At 48.2% G+C, this 12,815-nt stretch overlaps 1 long non-coding RNA gene across 2 annotated transcripts; it reads left to right on the top strand.

The window, feature by feature from the left end:
* Positions 1-2,157: 2,157 nt before the first annotated feature.
* On the top strand, positions 2,158-12,514 carry LOC120937872. Of its 2 annotated transcripts, none has more exons than XR_005748762.1 (3): positions 2,158-2,333; positions 12,018-12,195; positions 12,347-12,514. It is a non-coding gene; the product is annotated as an uncharacterized LOC120937872 (long non-coding RNA). The 2 variants fall into 2 exon arrangements; XR_005748763.1 differs by having other exon boundaries at positions 2,160-2,333; positions 12,018-12,148; positions 12,347-12,513.
* The last annotated feature ends 301 nt before the right edge of the window (positions 12,515-12,815 follow it).

Here is a 12,815-nt window from a genome sequence, read left to right as displayed (position 1 = left end):
AGTGTGTTCCCCATAGCAGGGATCCCTGTGCCCTCATTGGGTAGTGTGTTCCCCATAGCAGGGATCCCTGTTCCCCCATTGGGTAGTGTGTTCCCCCTGGTGGCAGGGATCCCTGTGCCCTCATTGGGTAGTGTGTGCCCCCTGGCAGGGATCCCTGTGCCCCCATTGGGTAGTGTGTGCCCCCTGGTGGCAGGGATCCCTGTGCCCTCATTGGGTAGTGTGTGCCCCCTGGCAGGGATCCCTGTGCCCCCATTGGGTAGTGTGTTCCCCATAGCAGGGATCCCTGTGCCCTCATTGGGTAGTGTGTTCCCCATAGCAGGGATCCCTGTGCCCCCATTGGGTAGTGTGTGCCCCCTAGCAGGGATCCCTGTGCCCCCATTGGGTAGTGTGTTCCCCCTAGCAGGGATCCCTGTGCCCCCATTGGGTAGTGTGTGCCCCCTAGCAGGGATCCCTGTGCCCCCATTGGGTAGTGTGTTCCCCCTAGCAGGGATCCCTGTGCCCCCATTGGGTAGTGTGTGCCCCCTAGCAGGGATCCCTGTGCCCCCATTGGGTAGTGTGTGTGATCACTGTGGGGTAAACACATATTGTAGATATCACATCAAAGCAATCGGCGGTGAGTGAGAGGCGGCAGGGGGCGGGGTCTATGTCAGCAGGAAAGCTGCTTTTGGTCCAACCAGAAAGGATCACAGTGACTGCACATGCTCTATGCGGCCCCCTGTATCCTAGCAACGATAAACACTGGCCGGCCAGGCCGCCCACTCAGTGGAAATCTGTGACATAAGGACGCCGTCCGGTCCAATCCGGATACAAACACAGGATGGGAGACCCAATATAGATACCAGCCCAGGAGACGCTCATGGGGCCCCTACTGGTCCCGGGGCCCTCAGGTATGGTCAGTCCGCCCCTGGTTACATTCCATTTATTCATTTCATGTATAATAAAGTACATTTTGTATTTTTAGGTTATACTTTGTCATATATTGTGGGGCCTTGTTATTATGTCAGATTCTCCTTCCTGCCGTCCCTTTTCTATAGGGATTGGGGGGGGCAAATATTCGAACTGGGAGGAGGAGGGGGGGCCCCTGTCATGTAGGGTGGCCCCTGTGAAGTAGGTTGTTGGGGGCCCATGTCAGGTCAGGTGTTTGGGGCCCCTGTCAGACAGGGCCGCCATCAGGAATTATGGGGCCCCTTACACAGCTTCAGGCATGGGCCCCCTGGAGCAGAGAACCGGGGGGGGGGGGGGTGCTGCTGCCTCAAATTAAGAAGCGGGGGGGGGGCTGCCGCGAATTGAGAAGCAGGGGGGTGCCACTAATTGGGGGGGGGGGGTTGCTCATGGGACCTCTAGGGGTAGCCATCCGGGGCCCTGGGGCCCTTTAATAAAAACAGAAAAAAAACATATATAAAAAAATATATATATTTTTTTTTTTATAAAACATTTTTTTTTAAAAAGGGGGGTTGCCATCCGGGGGCCTGGAGACCTCTGGGCCCTTTAATAATAAAAAAAGAATAAATAAATAAATAAATATAAATATATATATATATATATAATATATATATATATATATATATATATATATATATATATTTAAAAAAAATGGTTACCATCTGGGGCCCTGGGGACCTCTGGGCCCTTAAATAAAAATAAAAAATAAAATAAAAGAAATAAAAAAATAAAAAAAAATGTTATATATAAAAAAAAAGGGGGGGGGTTGCCATCCGGGGCCCTGGGGACCTCTGCTCCCTTTAATAAAAAAAAATATATATATATATATAAAACAATATATATTGTGAAAAGTGATTTCTCTTCCCTCAGACCAGAAAGAGGAGAGAAAACACTGACAGGTCACATTACACAACAAGCCGGCCCAGCTCTCTATCTCACCCCCCCTCACACACACACTGACATCACCGCTAATGAGACTTACTGTGTCACCGATGGATGTAGGATGAAAAATCTGTCGAAGTAGTCTCCGATTAGTCCTCTGTGGGGCGCTGTACCGGTCCTGCGAGCAGAGGTATCGCGATTTCACTTCAGTCCATAGGAGTCTATGGAGCAAAATGGCGCCGCTCCGCCGCCGCGTACAGGTATGAGTCATCCAAGCCCCGCCCCTTCCGCGAATCCTTTCCCCCGCGCGTCCGTGCAGTGGACGCGAGGCTCCAATGCACAGTACAGACATGACAGCTAGCTGGAGAGAGGATTCAGCTCCCTCCAGCCTCCAGCCTGAAGGTGGCAATAGAGAGCACCGCTGTGCAGTGAATTAAGTCAGCCGTTCTGCCTCAGTCTCTCTCACATGACCGGAGGGAGGAAGAAAATGTTTCATACACAGTGTGTCTGTAAGTACAAGGGGGGGGGGGGGGACAACTTACCTCACACCTTCCCTCTCTACTCCTCACACAACCCCCTCTCTTACTTACACCCCCCAGAAGACACCCCCCTCTCTTCCTCACCCCCGCTCTTACTGACACCCCCCAGAAGACAACCCCCTCTCTTCCTCACCCCCCCCTCTCTTCTTTTGACAGCCCAGACACCCCCCTCTCATCCCCACCCCCTCTCCCTTGCACTGATTTTTACAGGGCACAGTGGTGACAATTGATGGCACAGTTGCTGCGTTTGATGGCATGGCACAGTGATTGCATTTGGCATGGCACAGTGATTGCATTTGGCATGGCACAGTGACTGCGTTTGCCATGGCACAGCGGTGACAATTGATGGCACAGTGGCTGCGTTTGGCATGGCACAGTGGCTGCTATTTGCATGGCACAGTGGTTTCGTTTGATGGCATGGCACAGTGGCTGCGTTTGATAGCATGGTACAGTGGCTGCGTTTGATGGCATGGCAGAGTGGCAACAATTGATGGATACAGTGGGGACAATTGATGGCACAGTGGCTGCGTTTGATGGCATGGCACAGTGGTGACAATTGATGGGCACAGTGGCGATAAATTATTTCACAGTGGCTGCATTTGATGGCATGGCACAGTGGCTGCGTTTGATGGCATGGCACAGTGGCTGCGTTTGCCATGGCACAGTGGCGACAATTGATGGCACAGTGGCTGCGTTTGATGGCACAGTGGCTGCGTTTGGCATGGCACAGTGGTTTTGTTTGATGGCATGGCACAGTGGCTGCGTTTGATGGCATGGCACACTGGAGACAATTGATGGCACAGTGGCTGCGTTTGATGGCATGGCACAGTGGCTGCGTTTGCGATGGCACAGTGGCGACAATTGATGGCACAGTGGCTGCGTTTGGCATGGCACAGTGGTTTCGTTTGATGGCATGGCACAGTGGCTGCGTTTTGCATGGCACAGTGGTTTCGTTTGATGGCATGGCACAGTGGCTGCGTTTGATGGCATGGCACACTGGAGACAATTGATGGGCACAGTGGCGACAATTGATGGCACAGTGGCTGCGTTTAATGGCATGGCACAGTGGTGACAATTGATGGGCACAGTGGCGATAAATGATGGCCCAGTGGCTGCGTTTGATGGCATGGCACAGTGGCGACAATTGATGGCACAGTGGCTGCATTTGATGGCATGGCACAGGACATGTGTGGTCACCTTGGCATTCTGTAAGCACAATATTCATGTATCATACAACATGCTTGGTGGATCATGTCACAGCACAACTCCTTGGGGCAAAGTTAGTGTCACAACGAAGGGCTCTGTCACGCGGGCGGACCGTATGTCCGCTTTCTCACCCATCCGTTTACGGATGAAAAAGGGACATACATTGGTCCCTATGGGATTGCGGGCGCTGACACCCGATCTCACCCGGGTCCGCAACCCTCAGATTCTGCAGACAGAGGAAAATCCTATTTCTCCTTCCGTCTGCGGATCGGGATCGGGTGAACACGGACTGACGGTCAGTGTTCATCCCATCCCCCCCCCCCATAGGGGAGAGCGGAGATCTGACAGGGCGGTCCCTGAACAGTGTGCGGGGATCGCCCTGTCATCCGCCTGCTCAGCGGGGATCAGCGGAGGTTCGCGGGGCGAATCATCACGGATCAGTCCCGTGTGAAAGGGGCCCGTCTCTAGTAGATGCTCTGCTGTACAGCCTCTGCATAGTGATTAGTGACAGCTCATCGCTTTCCTCCTGCAGCACTTCTACGGGGATCACTTTCAGTGGTCTGTGGGCTCCTCGTGATGAGCGTCATCCTGGGGGAGGGGTTAAACACTTGCGATTTTTCCAGGTCGGGGAGATTTGTACATTTTTGCACAATGCCTTTAACTGCCACATTAAACTTTTCTCTTGTGAACCACTTCAGCCCCGGACCATTTTGCTGGTCAATGACCGGGCCACTTTTTGCGATTCGGCACTGCGTCGCTTTAACTGACAATTGCGCGGTGGTACAACGTGGCTCCCAAACAAAATTGACTTCCTTTTTTTCCCACAAATAGAACTTTATTTTGGTGGTATTTGATCACCTCTGCGGTTTTTATTTTTTGCGCTATAAACAAAAATAGAGCGACAATTTTGAAAAAAATGTTTTATTTTTTTACTTTTTGCTAATATAAATATCCCCCAAAAATATATAAAAAAGCAATTTTGTTCCTCAGTTTAGGCCAAAACGTGTTCTTCTACATATTTTTCGTAAAAAAAAAATCACAATAAGCGTTTATTGATTGGTTTGCGCAAAAGTTCTAGCGTCTACAAAATAGGGGATAGTTTTATGGCATTTTTATTAATATTTTTTTTTTTTTACTAGTAATGGGTGCAATCTGCAATTTGTATCGGTACTGCGACCTTATGGCGGACACATCGGACGCTTTTGACACATTTTTGGGATCATTGGCATTTTTATAGCGATCAGAGCTATAAAAATGCATTGATTACTGTAAAAATGTCACTGGCAGTGAAGGGGTTAACACTAGGGGGCGGTCAAGGGGTTAATTATGTTCCCTAGGTGTGTTCTAACTGAAGGGGGATGGGACTGACTAGGGGAAATGACAGATCGCTGTTCATAATTGTATAACAGACGGTCAGTCATTTCTCCCCTGATAGAATCGGGCGCTGTGTGTTTACACACACGGCACCCAGGTCACGCTCTGTCACGAGCGATCGCGGGTGCCCGGCGGTGATCGCGTCCGCCATGCCCTCGCATCAGCACCAGGGGCGCGCGTGCCTAGTGGCCGCACAGCAACACTGCGTTATATTACGTGATCTTGCGCAGCCGAGCCAACCTGCCGCAGTTTTGGCGGTCGGCAAGCGGTTAACCTCTTCACATGCCGCCCATAGTCATATGACATCAACAGATGGGATCTCCCATCGTGGGTGGACGTCATCTGACATCCTGGGCTTCCCGGCCAGCTAGGGGGTGCACGCGCCCGTGGCATCGCTCGGTGCCCGGCGGCCACGATGTCTGCCGGGCACCTGCGATTGGCCGCAATCACGGCAGGACCGTGGATCTGTGTCTGTGTAAACACATAGATCCATATCCAGTAGGGGTGCAACGGATCAAAAAACTCACGGATCGGATCGATCCTCGGATCAGGAGTCACGGATCGGATCATTTTCGGATCAGCAAAAAAAAAAAAAAGGGTCCGTTTTTTCATTGGTCCAAAAAAAAAAATTATATATATATATTATATATATATATATATATATATATATATATATATATATATATATATATATATATATATATATATATATTATTTTTTTTTTTTTTTTTTTTGGACCAATGAAAAAACGGAACCTTTTTTTTTTTTTTTTTTGCTGATCCGAAAAAAGAGCACAATAGCAATTCACAGGGGTGGATTAAAGAGGAAGCAGGTGAGGCTGTTTGGGACTTAAAGTACAATCTTGATGTTTTTACAGCAAAAAAATATATATATATATATATATATATATATTTTTTTTTTTGTTTTGCTGTAAAAACATCAAGATTGTACTTTAAGTCCCAAACAGCCTCACCTGCTTCCTCTTTAATCCACCCCTGTGAATTGCTATTGTGCTCTTTTTTCCCCCTTTCCCCCCCCTCCTCTCACACCAGTGCTTCACTGCTAACATTCCCATTCAGCTTGCTAGAGCCCAGTGCACAGCGTGACACGCCTCCCCGGGGAGGCGTGTCACGCTGGGCTCTGGCAAGCAGACTGGCCGCCGCTCCGGAGCTAGGCCGAAGCCGGGGACTTTCCTAGGCCTAGGCTCCGGAGCGCTCCGCGGATCGCGGGGTGTGCCGATCCGAACGGGGTGGCCCGTTCGGATCACGGATCGGTGACGATCCGTTACACCCCTAATATCCAGTCAGAGGTGAGGAGACCGATGTTGTGTTCCCAGTACAGAGGAACACAGATCGGTCTCCTCCCCTTGTGAGTCCCCCTCCCCCTACAGTTAGAATCACTCACTAGGGAACATTTAACCCCTTTAGCGCCCCCTAGTGTTAACCCCTTCCCTGCCAGTCACATTTACACAGTAATCAGTGCAGTTTTATATCACTAAGCGCTGTATAAATGTGAATGGTCCCAAAAATGTATCAAAAGTGTCCAATATGTCCGCCGCAATGTCACGGTCACAATAAAAATCGCAGATCGCCGCCGTAAAAAATGTTTTAATAAATCTATCCCCTATTTTGTAGACGCTATACCCTTTGGGCAAACCAATTAATATACGCCTATTGCGATTTTTTTTTTTAACAAAAATATGTAGAATAATACGTATCGGCCTAAACTGTGGAAACATTTTTTTTATATATATATATATTTTTTATTATAGTAAAAAATATTGCATTTTTTTCAAAATTGTCGCTCTATTTTTGTTTATAGCGCAAAAAATAAAAACCCCAGAGGTGATCAAATACCACCAAAAGAAAGCTCTATTTGTGGGAAAAAAAGTACGCCAATTTTGTTTGGGAGCCACGTCGCACGACCGCGCAATTGTCAGTTAAAATGATCCATCCATCCTGGTATCTCTGCCTGTCACCCACACAGGGAGATATTTCTGCTCCCCCGACAGTCTGGGTTACATTACCACCTCAGCCTAGGACCTTCTGATTGTGGTCATCCTTTTTTTTTTCCCAAGTGTTTCTTACAATATGGGTACTGTAGGCAGGGCTGGTGCAAGGATTTTTGACACCCTAGGCGAAACCTAATTTTGCCGCCCCCCCCCCCTCAAAACACACACGTTGGCTCCGCCCCTCACTAAAAAATTTGCGCCACCTATTTCTTCAGCCGTGGTCCACAGGCTTGCACCTGTGCCTCTGGACCTGACCCGAAGACAAATGGTGGATGGGACTAGCTCACTTCCTCACGCCAGCCGTGGTCCACTCTGCACGCCCCCCCCCCCCCTGCAACTATGTCTCCCCTGAACCCCCCCCCCCCCCACACACACACATCAGTTCCTCTCTGTACCACCCTGCACATCTGTTTCCCCCCCCCCACACACACACATATTTGTTCCCCCTCTGTACCCCCCTGCACACCTGCCCCCCCACACACATATCTGTCACCCCCCTGCACATCTGCCCCCCCACACACATGAAAAGAAATATGTGAAATGGAAAAAGTTGGGGTATTAGGAATGGTCTAAGTGAAGACCAAGATAATAAGGGGTTACTTTAGGCAGCAGTGATGACCAGGGAGGGTATTATTAAATATAATAATATTTTATTAAGCATTAAAGTGGAGTTCCACCCATAAATATAACATTACATCAGTAGTTTTAAAAAAATGTCATTAGTCCTTTACGAAATTTTTTTTTTTTTTTAGATGCCTTCAAAGTGTTGTTGCTAGGAGGAATAGTTAATCTTCCCTCTTCCTGCACCTAGGTGCTTAATGCTTCCTAACCTACACCGCACAGACTCCTGGGAATGTAGTGGGTGTAACTTTCCAGGAGTCTGTGCACTCCCCAGTCTCAAAGAATCATGTGACTTGGACAGTACAGGTGCTGAAACCTGACACTGCTTGTGCAACACTGAGCATGTGCGAGATCTGCAAGGCTGAAATCCAGGAAGTCATACAGTCTGGCTTCATGATGCCCACACTTAAGATGGCCCCAGTCAATTTCTATTTTATAAAGTGTCTAAATGCTGTAACAACCTAACAAAACGGACCTTAGTTTACAGACTAACTTTACTAGAATTCATTAAGCTTGTGTATTACAGGGGTATTTATATATAAAAAGTGAAATTGTGGCCGGAACTCCGCTTTAAGTTATAAATGCAAGAAGGTTAAAAAAGTGTTTCTTGATTTTACATATGGTACACTTGTGTCTGCTATACATGAAACAAAATTGACAGGACTCGCAAACATATAACGACACCTGTCCGGACACGATGTAGATTCAGTCACCAGTAACATGCATCACCTAAATATAATGTTATGTAATCCTTATCTAAGATATAGAAAGGATGTATGGTGAGTTAACTGGGTATTGGAGACCAAGTGTGTCTCACCGAGTCACATCGTGATGTTAGTCAAATTGATGCACTAACTGGTGGCTGATTCCAGTGTAGAGGGGGGGAGGGGGAGGAAAGGGGAGGAAGCGCTCTGGTGGTATTGTAATATCTTATAATGACAAAGTTCATATAGTCAAATTGGTAAGTATTCAAAATAGTTGAAGATATTGACTGGAGCAAGATGAGCAATCTAATGCATTTGCAGCGTTCATGATAGTTGTTAGTATCGGTCAATTGGTTGATTTGATGTAGGCGAGCAGGGAATAGCCACTTCTGCAGGTCCCCCACACACATATCTGTCACCCCCTGCACGTCTGCCCCCCCCCCACACATACCAGTACCCCCCTGCATGTCTGTCTGCCCCCCCCCACACACACATCAGTACCCCCCTGCATGTCTGTCCCCCCCCCACACACATATCAGTACCCCCCTGCACGTCTGTCTGTCCCCCCCACACACATATCAGTACCCCCCTGCACGTCTGTCTGTCCCCCCCACACACATATCAGTACCCCCCTGCACGTCTGCCCCCCCACACATACCAGTACTCCCTCGCACATCTGTCTGTCCCCCCCCCCCCTCACATATCAGTACCCCATGCACAGCTGCCCCACACACACACACACACATATATCAGTACCCCCCCTGCATGTCTGTCCCCCCCACAAACACATATCAGTACCCCCTTGCACGTCTGTCCCCCCCACAAACACATATCAGTACCCCCTGCACTTCCCCCCCCACACACATATCTGTCCCCCCCTCTCTCTCCCTCCCACCATTGCAGCCCCTCTCTCTCACCATTGCAGCCCCTTTCTCTCACCATTGCAGCCCCTTTCTCTCACCATTGCAGCCCCTCTCTCTCTCACTGTTGCAGCCCATCTCTCTCTCTCTCCCTCTTCCTTACTATTGCAACCCCTCTCTCACCATTGCAGCCCCCCCTCTCTCTTTCTCCCACCATTGCAGCCCCCCCCTCTCTCTCTCTCACACACACCATTGCAGTCCCCCCTCTCTCTCTCTCTCACCATTGCAGCCCCACCCCCCCCCCCTCTCTCTCTCCCACCATTGCAGCCCCCCTCTCTCTCTCACCATTGCAGCCCCTCTCTCTCTATTGCAGCCCCTCTCTCTCTCTCTCTCTCTCTCTCGCTCTCTCTCTCTCTCTCTCTCTCTCACTATTGCAGCCCCTCTCTCCCTCCAACCATTGCAGCCTCTCTCTCTATTGCATCCCCCCTCTCTCCCCCCCACCACTGCAGCCCCTCTCTCTCTCTCTCTATTGCAGCCCCTCTCTCTATTGCAGCCCCTATCTCTCTCTATTGCAGCCCCTATCTCTCTCTATTGCAGCCCCTCTCTCTCTATTGCAGCTCCTCTCTCTCTCTATTGCAGCTCATCTCTCTCACTATTGTAGCCTCATCTCTCACTATTGCAGCCCCTTTCGCTCTGTCTCACCACTGCAGCCCCTCTTTCTCACCACTGCAGCCCTTCTATCGCTCATCATTGCAGCCCCTTTCTCTCTCTCTCCCGCCATTGCAGCCTCTTTCTCTCTCTCTCTCTCTCTCTCTCTCTGTTGCAGCCCCTCTCTCCCTCCAACCATTGCAGCCCCCCCCTCTCGTTCTCACCACTGCAGCCCCTCTCTCTCACTATTGCAGCCCCTTTCTCTCACCACTGCAGCCCCTCTATCTCTCATCATTAAAGCCCCTTTCTCTCTCACCATTATAGCCCCTCTCTCTCACCATTGCAGCCCCTTTTTCTCACCATTTCAGCCCCTCTCTCATGGATTTCTTTCTTTAAAAAAAAAGCTAACTTATGTATTATAATAAAATAATATACTGTAAATAATAATAAAATGTGAATGTATTTATTATAATAATAAATGAATTTTTTTTTTCAGGTAAAAAAATTTGCATTTATATATTTTTTGCCTGTTCTCTCTGCATTGATCTCTTGTATCATGTTTGCAGTCTCTGGCCATCTCTTGTTTCATGTCTGCAGTCTCTGACCATCTCTTGTATCATGTCTGCAATCTCTGACCATCTCTTGTATCGTGTCTGCAGTCTCTGACCATCTCTTGTATCGTGTCTGCAGTCTCTGACCATCTCTTGTATCGTGTCTGCAGTCTCTGACCATCTCTTGTATCGTGTCTGCAGTCTCTGACCATCTCTTGTATCGTGTCTGCAGTCTCTGACCATCTCTTGTATCGTGTCTGCAGTCTCTGGCCATCTCTTGTATCGTGTCTGCAGTCTCTGACCATCTCTTGTATCGTGTCTGCAGTCTCTGACCATCTCTTGTATCGTGTCTGCAGTCTCTGACCATCTCTTGTATCGTGTCTGCAGTCTCTGACCATCTCTTGTATCGTGTCTGCAGTCTCTGACCATCTCTTGTATCGTGTCTGCAGTCTCTGACCATCTTTTGTATCATGTCTGCAGTCTCTAAACCATCTCTTGTATCGTGTCTGCAGTCTCTGACCATCTCTTGTATCATGTGAAGTCTGCAGTCTCTGAGGGAGTTTGGAGAGGAGTCAAGAGTGGGAGTGTCGCTGGGATGGGGATCATGGGAGAAGTCAGAGAAACCAGAGCCACCAAGCTGGAGCCAGATTGACTGATCCCTGCAAGGTGCACCTAAAAGGAGGTCAGTGACAGCACCGCAAGGCCAGCCTAAGGGGGGGGGGGGTCACTGATGTAAGGGGGAGTGAATACAATAATGTAAAGGGACACTGATATAAAGGTTTCCCCCTTATATCAGTAACCCACCCCTTACCTTAGGCTGCTTTCACATTGAGACGTTGGGGGCGTCGGCGGTAAAGCGCTGCAAATTTTTAGCGGTGCTTTACCGACTTTTTTGCAGTGCTTTTCAGCCGCCACCTTTAACCCCCGCTAGTGGCCAAAAAAGGTTAAAATCGCCCCCAAAAAGCGCTGCTGCTGATTTCAATGCCCCCCCCCCCCCACGTTCCCAGATTTCCTGGGGTCCCCCTTGATGATTGACCACTTTTAACTGGCATTTGCATATATATAAAGCCCTATGTGATTTTTATATCTGTCTTCTGTATATATAATACACTCTTCAAATGTGCATAGTTTTCCCTTTCATGAATAAGAAAAAAATGACGTTATGCTATGTGGCTGGTATGACATTTTTTCCAGGGCTGGTTTTTATTCCCAGTCCGGCCCTGCATCTCACTATTCCTACTCTGACACCCATCAGGTAATTCCTTTATTTAACTTCAATTTCATTTATTCTAATTTTAATTTATCACTTATTCTCAAACACTTTTATTACACTTCGATGCCCCACACATACTATGATGCCTTCATTTTTGCATCACAATTAAACATTATTCATACTCCCAGTATTATGTAACTACAATAGAACATCACATTTAGCTCACTTTACACCATAGGTGCTCAACCTGTGGCCCTCCAGCTGGTGCAGAACTACAAGCCCCATGAGGCATTTCAAAGTTCATAGTTAGAAGCTTGACTCTCAAAGGCTGAGGCATGATGGGAATTGTAGTTTGGCAACATCTGGAGGGCCACAGGTTGAGCACCCATGCTTTACACTATCATGCTCATCACTTTGAGCTTATGCAACTGCACACCTTTTATCTTCCCTACATTTTCTTTCCCAGATATTCCCAAGGCTATTTCCCAGCATCACCTACAGTGCCAGTGGGGGTGTTACCATCACGTTGGAGGTTCCATGTCGGGGTCCGGTTCCCTCTGGGCTTTTCGTCCCCTCAGCTCCCGGGCGGGATGCAGGGTAATTTCCGCCGTTTTAGCGTCACCAGCACCTTATTGCTTTAATGTGTAAGTAGGAGGCAGGATTATCTCCTTCCTCCATCTTTTTATTGCTTTTTTTCCTTTATAATTGTTTCCTTTTTTTTTTTCATTTTTACCCCAATTGGTGAGTTTTAAAAGTAGTTGATTGGCCCTTATACGTACATAATATTTCTTTCAGATTATATGAATCGCTCCTGATGAGGCGATACAGTCGCCGAAACGCGTCGAGCCAACGCCATCCTAGATGCTATACGTTATCATATATGATGAGATCTAGCTAAAATGTTTTGTATTTGATATTGATATATTTTGATTAGTGCTGTCAGTTAAACGCGCTATTAACGGCGGAGACTGACACTAAGCCGTAAGCGGCTTTGATTCAGTCTCCGCATTGAAACCACGGAAGCGACGTCATGACGTCACTTCCGGGTTTCTCGGCTGCCAATGGCGCCGGATTTAAAAAAGTACACAGTATTCAGAATCGCCGTTTTCGGCGATCTGAATACTTTGAAGTGCAAAGGAGGGCTCGGAGGTCTTTTAGACCCCCGATCCCTCCATAAAGAGTACCTGTCACCACCTATTGCTGTCACAAGGGATGTTTACATTCCTTGTGACAGCAATAAAAGTGTTCAAAATGTAAAAAAATT

This window comes from Rana temporaria, chromosome 4, assembly GCF_905171775.1.
Source record: "Rana temporaria chromosome 4, aRanTem1.1, whole genome shotgun sequence".
NCBI classification, from domain to species: domain Eukaryota; kingdom Metazoa; phylum Chordata; class Amphibia; order Anura; family Ranidae; genus Rana; species Rana temporaria.
This window is presented reverse-complemented; position numbering and strand designations above follow the sequence as displayed.